Here is a 10,180-nt window from a genome sequence, read left to right as displayed (position 1 = left end):
GCTAAACCTCGTTTTTCTCAGCAAAAACCATATGTCCGATTGAGAATAAACTTTCAGGGTAGGAGTCGCACCCATGCACAATGTTTTTGTGATAATTATGACGTCAGAGGTCCCGTGGTATGGCAGCCATCTTGGAATATACGCAAATAATAATAAAAATTATTTCTCAGAAACCACTGAATGGAAAAATTTGAAACACATTGTCAAGTACACCAAATGGGGAACAAAACCATGGCAATGATGACATCATAGGTGAAGAGGTATACCAGCCAAAAAATTTTTAATCGAATTCCTTATTATTATTATTATTATTATTTTTTGTATACTGAATCGAGGCTCGTGAAAGAGCTGACATTTACTTCACACACAAATCAACCAGACAAACAAAATATATAAAAGAGGGAGCGGAAGACAAGATGGGGAGAGAAGGCGAAGCACACAAACACAACATTTGAGAGCAGGGAGATGTGTGGGAGGGAGAGGGCTTGGGGGGAGGGGGCGTGGGAAGGGGTGGGGGGTGGGAGAAGTATGAAACACAAGGACACCAAGGACTTCCAGGACAGAAGTTGGTATTTCAAAAAAGTGGAATTGGGGTATAATTAGCGGGGGTAGAAAAGATCAAGGTTTTGGATGGGGGAAGATAAGAGATGGTGGCGAACAGCTGTTTTAAAGACCTGGAGGGTGGAGTGGGATTGAAGAGAGTGAGGGAGTTTGTTCCAGAGGCGGGATAAAAGAGAATGAAGGAGTGAAGGTGAGCAGAGAGTCTTGATTTCGGCAGTTTAACCATAAGAGGGTTGCAGGCAGATCTTGTGCGACCTGTAGGAATATTTGCGGGACAGAGCCCAGAGAGAGCTGGGGGGGGGGGGGGGTGCAAGGCCAGAGAGGAGTCGGTAGAAGACGGAAGGACCACCAACCTGCCTGCGGTGAGTGAGTGAGAGGCCCTTGGAGTTAGCTTCATCGTGGGAGATTCCAATGATTCTGAACGCTTTGGTTTCAACAGCATGAAGACGAGGAAAGATGTGAGGCAGGAGCACCAGCCCAGAGGGGAGAGCAGTATTCCATAGAGCTGCGGATGAAAGCCTTGTATGTGGTGAGGAGCTCAGGTGTGCCAAGGAAGGACTTCGCACAACGGAGGATGCCCAGTCGGCGACTGGCTTTGGAGGCCAGATTTGAAATGTGGTTTTCCCAGGAAAGATCATGGCAGATAGTGAGACCCAAAAGCTTGAGTGACAGAACTTCTTGGAGAGGATTATTCAGAAAGTGGATGGGAGGGTTGTCCAGTCGGTCTTTTCGGAGAGACATCGTAAGAGTGTGAGATTTGTCAGGATTGAAAGACATGTTCCACTTGTTTGCCCAGTCTGTGATTTTGTCCAGGTCTGCAGAGAGTGAGGAGGCTGCAGACTGCCGATCTGAGGGATGAGGAATGGAGCGACAGAGAGTAGAGTCGTCAGCAAAGAGATAGAGATGATTTTCAAGAGTGTCAGAGAGATCAATGATGAAGACCAGAAAAAGCACAGGGCCCAGAACACTGCCTTGGGGAACTCCAGCCTGAACAGGAAGAGGAGATGAGAGAAACCCATTCAGGGCCACACGTTGACTATGACGAGAGAGGAAGTCCGCCAGCCATGCGTGGAGATTTCCATGGATACCAAAGGAGGAGAGTTTGATGAGCAGAGCGGGGTGCCAGACCGTATCGAAGGCACGTGAAATGTCAAGGGAGACAGCTCTAATTTCCTGTTTGGTGTTGAGGACCTCCATCCATTGTTTGAAAGCAGAAGCAGCATGTCCAGAGTAGAGTGACCAGGTCTGAAACCAAACTGATGGTCAGAGATCAAGCCATTGGAGAAGAGGAAAGATTTCATATCTGAACCAATGATGGATTCCATGACTTTGCTGATAATTGGGAGAAGGCTGATTGGTCTGTAGTTGCTAGGATCTGTTTTTGCACCTTTTTTGTGCAAAGCGGTGATGTTGGCTGATTTCCAAGCAGATGGCAGATGACCATGAGCAAAAGAGAGGGTGAAGAGAACAGAGAGAGGGAGTGAAAGAGCGGAAGAACATGATTTTAGGACCTGTGGGCTGATGCCATCAGGACCAGTTGCAGAATCAGAGTCGAGGGTTGACAGAAACTTTTCCACCTTGTCAGGAGGAAAGGATGCAGAGTCCAGGAGCAGCTGGGTATGACTGGGTATGGTGGGTACAGAGAGGGATGGGTTTGGGACACAAGATTTAGAGGCAAACACAGAGTTGAGACATTCAGCTTTTTCAAGTGCGGAATCAGCCGTGTAGCCGTTTGAGGTGAGGGAGTGGATGGAGGGGGGACAAACACCAGAAACAGATTTGACCAGAAGCCACCAGGATTTGGAAGAGGGAGACAGATAAGAGAGTTCGGTCTTCAGAACGGAGAGATATTGTTTCCTGGCTCTCCTGAGGGTGGACACACACTTGTTTCGGGCTTTGTGAAAGGAAATGAGATTTCCTTCCGTTGGATTTGCTTTCCAGGAGACGAAAGCAAGTTGTTTCAGGGCAACAGCCTCACCACAAGATTCCGTGTACCATGGATGGGAGGAAGGGTATGACAACTGAGAGCAATTTACTTTCGAAGAATTCCCAGGATGAGTTGATGTCAGAGGCGGTAGAGATGGGAGACCAGTCCAGATGATTGATGGCTGCTTGAAGACCGTGCCAGTTGGCCTGAGTGAAATGCCAGACTCGTCGACGCTGAGGTGGCTCTCTGAGAATGGTCAGAGAGATGTCCACTTTAACAGGCACATGATGAGATGAGCCGATTGGAGCAGAAGAAGAGCAGCAGACATTTTCAGGGAAGTTAGTCATAACCAAGCCCAGAAGAGAAGATGCTCCGTTGACTGAGGTCCGGTTCGGGAAATTGACAGATTGTGTCAGTCCCAGTGAGTCGCAGAAGTCCTTTGCTGAAGAGCCATGGCTGGTGAGAGAGGTACACACACCCAGCCAACTGGCATGGTGACAACTGAAATCACCGCATATGAGGAAGAGAGAGTTGGGATAGGTAGATAGAAGTTGGTCTATATTATCAGACAGCGAGATGTAGATGGAGTCATCACTGTTTGGTGGACGGTACAACACACATATGAACAAAAGGTGGGAGCGAAGGGGAAGCCGTAGCCAAAGGTATTCCTGGGGGTGAGGTGGAGAGAGGGCAGTGGAGGGCGAGTGAGGAAGAGAGTTTTTTATAAAGATAGCAACCCCACCTCTAGGACGAGGCTCAGGTCTATCATACCGGAGGAGGGAGTAACCTGGGAGAGATACCAAGGACCTTCCAAGGAAATCAGAGACATCATGAAGGAGGAAAGTTTCTGTTAAGCAGATCACATCTGGTTTGTCAGAAGCAACCTGTATGGAGAGATCAGTCAAGTTTGAGCGAAGGCCTCTGATGTTTGAGGTCCATACCGTTAATGAAGAGGAAGGGGAACCATAGGATACAGAACAGGGGGGGGGGGGGAGGAGGGGTAGGGTAAGATGTGGAAGATGAGGAAGAGGTAGGGAGAGCTGTTGAAGGCGTGTCAGAGATTTCAGAGATTTCAGAGATTTCAGAATAGCTTGGAGAAAGGGAAGAATGGGGCGGACAAAAGGTTTGATGGAGATTGGGTGAGGCACAGTGAGGTGTTATTTGAGGAGGGGGAAGAGCGAGGCAGAAGGTTGGGGGAGATGAAGGTGAAAGTTGGAAGGGGGAAGAAGCAGGGAGGACGCTTTGAGGAGGAGGGGTGAGAGGGGAGTCCAGGAGGGGAGGAGCGAGGGAGAGTCTCGGAGGGGAGAGGTGTGGGGGGAGTTTAGGAGGGAGGGGAGGGAAGGGGCAAGGGGGGAGATTTGAAAGGGATGGGTGATGGGGAAGATTTGGAGGGGAGGGGCAAGGGGGAAGATTTGAAAGAGATGGGTGATGGGGAAGATTTGGAGGGGAGGGTCAAGGGGGTAGATTTGGAGGGGAGGGGAGATGGGGAATTTTGGAGGGGAGGGGTGATGGGGAAGTTTTGGAGGGAAGGGGTGATGGGGAAGATTTGGAGGGGAGGGGCAAGGGGGAATATTTGAAAGAGATGGGTGATGGGGAAGATTTGGAGGAGAGGGGTAAGGGGGTAGATTTGGAGGGGAGGGGTGATGGGGAAGTTTTGGAAGGGATGGGTAATTGGGAAGTTTTGGAGGGAAGGGGGGATGGGGAAGATTTGGAGGGGAGGGGTGAGATTGGATTTTGAAAAGTGTACGATTCATGGGAAACGAACATTTTTTGCAAAATGAGTTTGAGACCTTCGAGTCAAAAATACGTTTGAGGACGCTGAAGGAGGGATGGAGTGCTGGAGAGTTTCGGGAATGTAGAAAAGAGGAACTGTAAGAGATGGATTTTTTTTTGGAATGAATAGATTTGTTGAGCAAGACGAAAGCATCCTTTTATAGGAGAAGAAGAAAAAGGTGTTATAATATATGACAGAATACAGTTCTTCAGGGGAAAGATTAAACCTTTCTAACCACGTGATCGCGTGATCACGAACAACGTACGAACAAATAAGAACAACAAATAAACGAATAAGAACTAAGAAGGAAATATTTTTTGGGGTTTTTTTTTTGAGTTGAGATATTAAACAAGGAAGTATGGGGTGAACGACTGGGACGAAACAGAGAACGAAAGTAATTGCAACGCATTCGACGAACCGCTGAGAGAAAACAAAACCACAAGGCCCGAGACGGTAGCCTAAGCCTACTAGTACTCGTACTAGGCCTCAGAATATGCGACACGAATCAACCGACGATTGTGGATACATGTATGAAAAATTAACACCGAAAATCTTCCTAAAGACACGCTATGGGTACACACACCGAAAGATAGATACAGTCTCGACAAAAACACAATTGTGAAAAAATTACTTAGCTTCGAAAGCGTGAGCGCATGGAACAGCTTCGAAAAACGTGACCTCCAATCTTGCGCATGCGCAAAATCAATCTTGCTAAGGCCGTAACAGCTATCAGCTCAAAATCCTTTTAACTGTTGATTTGGTACAGTTACACGTATCGGGAATTTGGGACACGTATCGGGAGTACATACGACATCGCGATTGTGAACACGATTATCGATCACGATTCTCGATCACTATCATCACGATCATAGTGTATCGATCACGATTTGAAACACGATGGAATAATATTTACCGATATGAACAGTGATGCAGCTTTTATTGAAATTCTCAAGATACTGTTTAGATTTTGATGATTTGCGTGTGATATGATTCAACGGATGTTTATATGAATCGTTTAAAATAAGAAAAACCTTCAATTTATGATATTTTGCCATCGCCATATGCAGATTCGCCACGGTCGCACGAACGATGTTTCGATACGTGAAGCAAACGGGTACGTTTTTCATGGAAGTCTTTCACGAACTTGCTGTCCTTGTCTGACGTGCGACTGAAGGTGCTACAGGAATGTGGAATTTATTGGTTTCATGCTTCAGCATTTGCCGTATCTGCCTTGTCTGTTTGCTTCTGGCCTCCCACCCGTGCATAGCACGGGTATCTCTCTTGTATAATCTAACACCACTGTTGCATATAGTTTGAAAATTATGTCGTAGGTCACGTGGTTTGGCAGCCATCTTGGATAGAAACATGAAGCAATTATCCGATCAACCCAAAACTTCACAAACATGATCCCTTACTCATGCATATGCAGAGTGTACATTTTAAAGGTCATATGTCATGTGGTGTGGCAGCCATATTAGCTTGAAAGGCGATATTTAAAAAATAAATCCCTTATCTGAAATTGCTTCACCGATCGATGTGAAACCTGTCCTGGCTGGTGAAAATGTGATACTTGAAAACAGCTGAAGGGATTTAAATCAAACTTGTTTATTTTTAGGACAGTGAACAGGGCATCTACCTGTTGTGTGACTATATGGAGGCATATTGGAGACACAATTGCATTGTTCTAGTTGTTCCAACTAAGACGATTATTAGCTTTGCAACCCATTAAATCGATGATTGGCTTTCGCATGGTAACATTCTTGTTATACTACGACAGTAGGAACAAGATATTCGGCAAATACTCTTTAATTAGGTAATGGAGCATGTGAGTAGCTGGGTAGTGAGGATGCTACATGCAAGGTTGTCATCTCAGCTGCTAAAGCCAACAATCAGGACACAGCCCTGGGCTCCAGTCGATCGCGGCATTTCACTCAGTCAGTGGCTCCGGTCCATATCACATGCTTAGTTGCAGCACCACGAGGGTCCTCCTGGTGGCCACGCCCCAGGGGTAGCATGTCACATCCACAGACCCGCACTGACGTCAGAGGGAAGGGAGAGAAGGGAGGGAACTTAATGGTGTGCTATGCAGGGGTGACTTCATCTGAATTACCATCTTGTGGGGGCCTTCACCTTACCTTGATTGTTTAGCACTCGCAGGTTCAGACAAGATGGACTGATCACATGACACCATTCGCCAAGCTAACCTGTCTATGACACAGAATATTGTGGTGCGGGAGCACACACGTTGAACAAAGGTAGGCCACAACGCTTTGGTTATCATCGAGCTCTTTATTCATTGCTCACTCATCCGCACTGGAGCGCCCCGAGCAGCGCGCCCGGTGTATATCCCGCTGCCACGCCTACCCCTCGCTCCCGCGGCCACGCCTACCCCTACCGACCCGCTCAGCAAGCTGCTCGGAGAGCCGCTCGATGAGCCGCTCCGGGAGCTGCTCAATGGGTCGGGCAGCGCGCAAGCGAGCGAGCTGAACGTCTCAGCCTGGACAAGCCTTCTGTGCTTGACGTCCACCAGTAGACCATTGGCACACAGGAAGTCCGTGCCGAGCAGTGCCATAGGCACGTCGGCAGTGACGAACGACCATCGGAAAACCTGCCCTCCGAACCGCAGAGAAAGGCAGCGTTTTCCGTACGTGCGAATGGACGTACCGTTTGCGGCAAGCAGCACAGGGCCCCGGCCCGCGGACTGCTTGTCGGACGTACCGGCGGGAACGACACTCACCTGCGCTCCCGTGTCGTACAGGTAACGGCGCCCAGATAAGGTGTCCGTGATGAACAACAGGCTGCCAGTATGGCCGACGCTCATGGCAGGAAGCGAGCGCCGGCCTGGTCGTTTCCCGACCTGCCAAAAGTACAAGGCGGGCGACAGGACCTGGCCTTGTGGCCGAACCTGGCATGGAAATGGCACCAGGTCTGGCCCGGTGGTGGTCGCCGCACCGGTTGCGACGATGGTGGTGGGCGGGGCGTGGCGGCGGCCACGCATGGATCCGCCAAACCTATGCCGCGCTCAGAAGGAACCGAACGCCATGCCACGCGGCGATCCGCCAAACCTACGCCGTATTCGGGAGGATCCGAACGCCATGCCACGTGGCGATCCGCAAAACCTACGCCATGCTCGGAAGGATCCAAACCACCCGCGCCGTGCGTGGCGCCGGGACCCACGACGGCCGTGCTATATGCCGGCCGCGCGTCGTGGGCTGCGAAGTACTTGTCCGCCTCCCTGGCCAGGGCCCGCGGTTCCGTAATGGTCGACCCGGCCAACGCGAGCCGCACCTGTACAGGCAGTGCACGGAGGAAGAGAGCACGGAACAGGAAATCCGCACAGCCGTCGCCGAGCAGGGCTAGCATGTAATCCATGCGGGCGGACGGGCGTGTGTCGCCGAGTGCGGGAAGGTGCAAAAGACGGTTGGCGCGGTCGGCCTCTGGGAGGCCAAACGTATCGAGGAGCAGCTGCTTGAGCGCCGCGTACTTGCCCTCATCCGGCGAGTGCCGGAGGAAGGACACGACGCGCGCGGCCGTGCCGGAGCCAAGGGCAGCGACCACGTAGACGTACCTCGTGTCGTCTGCCGTGACGTCCCGAAGCTGGAATTGGGCCTCGGCTTGAAGAAACCAGGTGTCGGCCTGCGCTTCCCAGAACTCCGGCAGCTTGATCGCGTTGATGGCCATTGCGCGTTCGGGGGTTCAACTACGGTTGAACCAGTCGGAGGTCACCAATGTGGTGCGGGAGCACACACGTTGAACAAAGGTAGGCCACAACGATTTGGTTATCATCGAGCTCTTTATTCATTGCTCACTCATCCGCACTGGAGCGCTTCGGGCTGCGCGCCCGGTGTATATCCCGCGGCCACGCCTACCCCTCGGGCGTGGTCGCCGCCCACTTGGTGCGTGGAATGATGCCCTCACGCCAGTGAGCTTTCGTGTCCGCCACAATATTAACCTGTCAGCCTCACACAAAAACAGGACGACTTAACCGAACAAAAAGTAGTCCTTGTTACAGGTAAATATTAACTATTCTACACAAGCACATAGTCCATGCAATAGTAACAAATATGGGCAGGAAAGAAGTTAAATGACGTTGTGGATGTCTTTATTTACCTTCGACATTTGGCAGGTCTGCAAAAGCTTTGCATTGCCGTTGTTATTGTTGTTGTTGTTGCTGTTTTTGTTGTTGGGGTTCTTGTTGGGGGTTAATTTTTGAAATGTGCATGCATTAGTCGGATAGCTGCCGGACCACACCCACATCTGTTCACTTGACTCCACCCACCATAGCACCAAGACAAAATTATATGGCCACCATCTTGGTTTTCTGGTGGGCCTAGCTAACACATTAGGCCTGTAGACCTCTGCTGATTATACCCTGCCCGGGTTTGTTGTGCCAGATTTCCATTGACTTTGTTTGGGTCGAGTGTTATTGACGATAAGGGACCCTGAAAAATTAATCATATGTCAGTTAATAACAGTGAGGTTTAATTGTTTAATCAAGCCAACCAGAATGCACAGTGGGGTGTCGATGTAACCTTTGAATAGCGCATTGAAAGTGTTTCTCAATCAGCCAATGTGGTGTTGTGCAGAGAAAGTACGCTAGAGGGGGCGTGGCCAAGAGGAGGAGGAGTTCCGGAAAAAGGACGGAGCGTGGAGAGGATTGGAACGGGACGTGCGTTCGTTGTTGGATTGAATAAAACAGTTGGACCTTACTGAATTCTTCTTTCTGAACTTTACGACACAACAAACTGGCGACGAGAATGGGACTTAACTTGAATCCACCGACACCCTTTCTGCAGAACCCGGGTGAGCCTTCGATGCCTTCGATGCCTTTTACGGCCTGGATTCGTGTCTTTGAAAACTACGTGCTGGCGATACAGGAGACTACACTTACTGATGCGAGAAAGCGCACACTTTTGATACATTGCTCTGGCACCGATGGTCAGAGACTCTTCTATACATTAACAGTAGCTGGTAATAGCTATGAGACTGCACTTGCGGCCTTGAGGAAGTTTTTTGTCCCAAGAGTTAATATCGTGGCAGAACGATATAAATTTCGGCAAAGTGGTCAGGAAAATGGCGGCGAGTCTACGTCACAATACATTTGTAGGGTTATAAAGATTTCTCCAGGCAAGAGTAGGCGAATTATCGCAAACATCACAAATTGCATTCTTGGATTTAAGAATTAAAATGTGTTCTGAAAGTGTGCAGTCTGAGCAAGGAAAGATTGTATGTGGCACAGAATAGACATTCCCATGTTTGGAATCACCTCGTGACCTTTGTGGATGTGTAAAAGACAGAGAGTTGACTTAGCCCGGGGTTGGTATGCAGCAGTCAATTAGTGAGAGTGAACAGGTCAAAAGGATTGACCTTTAACGGATAGAACAATGGGTTTTTTCTCCATCCCATGTGATAGTCATCTTGGGCAAACTTCTGAGTCGCTTCATGATAGAATCCAGATGGACTCCGGCGCCAGAATATTGACCCGGCCAAGCTTTCGTAAGTGACCCCGAAATTCCAACTGAATAAGATCAACGGGGATGGGGCTTATATAACGAACATCGTGCAAAGCTTGAGGAGAGAATCCCTATCGCCTGTGAAGACGCGTCGTTCTGTGCATTCTGTGCTTTCTGTGCGTAGAAATCTAAATGTATAGTGTGTAGATTTGGGTTTCTCTCCATACGATGTTTGAATAAATCTGAGTGGAAACTGCGGTGACGCCTCCTTGATCCTCGTCTTGAGAAATGTCTTCAAGAAGAAGTTCACCGCAACTTTAACACATTGCTTCATTAAGGGAGATGGTCGTCACATGTGAGTTTGGAGAGCTGGCAGACGAAATGATCCGGGACCAGCTGGTCGATAAAACAAATTCACCTCGGATTAGAGAGCCGTTACTGCTAGAAACGGGACTGACATTACAG

General features: G+C 49.3%; 1 long non-coding RNA gene across 1 annotated transcript; it reads right to left on the bottom strand.

Moving 5' to 3' along the window:
* Positions 1 to 6,052: 6,052 nt before the first annotated feature.
* LOC137430651 (uncharacterized) lies at positions 6,053 to 7,897 on the bottom strand. The gene is made up of 2 exons (XR_010985140.2): positions 7,831 to 7,897; positions 6,053 to 6,297 (listed from the first exon to the last, which is right to left on the bottom strand). It is a non-coding gene; the product is annotated as an uncharacterized LOC137430651 (long non-coding RNA).
* Positions 7,898 to 10,180: the final 2,283 nt, after the last annotated feature.

Source organism: Myxine glutinosa, chromosome 7 (genome assembly GCF_964187855.1).
Source record: "Myxine glutinosa chromosome 7, kmMyxGlut1.1, whole genome shotgun sequence".
Classification (NCBI taxonomy): Eukaryota; Metazoa; Chordata; class Myxini; order Myxiniformes; family Myxinidae; genus Myxine; species Myxine glutinosa.
This window is presented reverse-complemented; position numbering and strand designations above follow the sequence as displayed.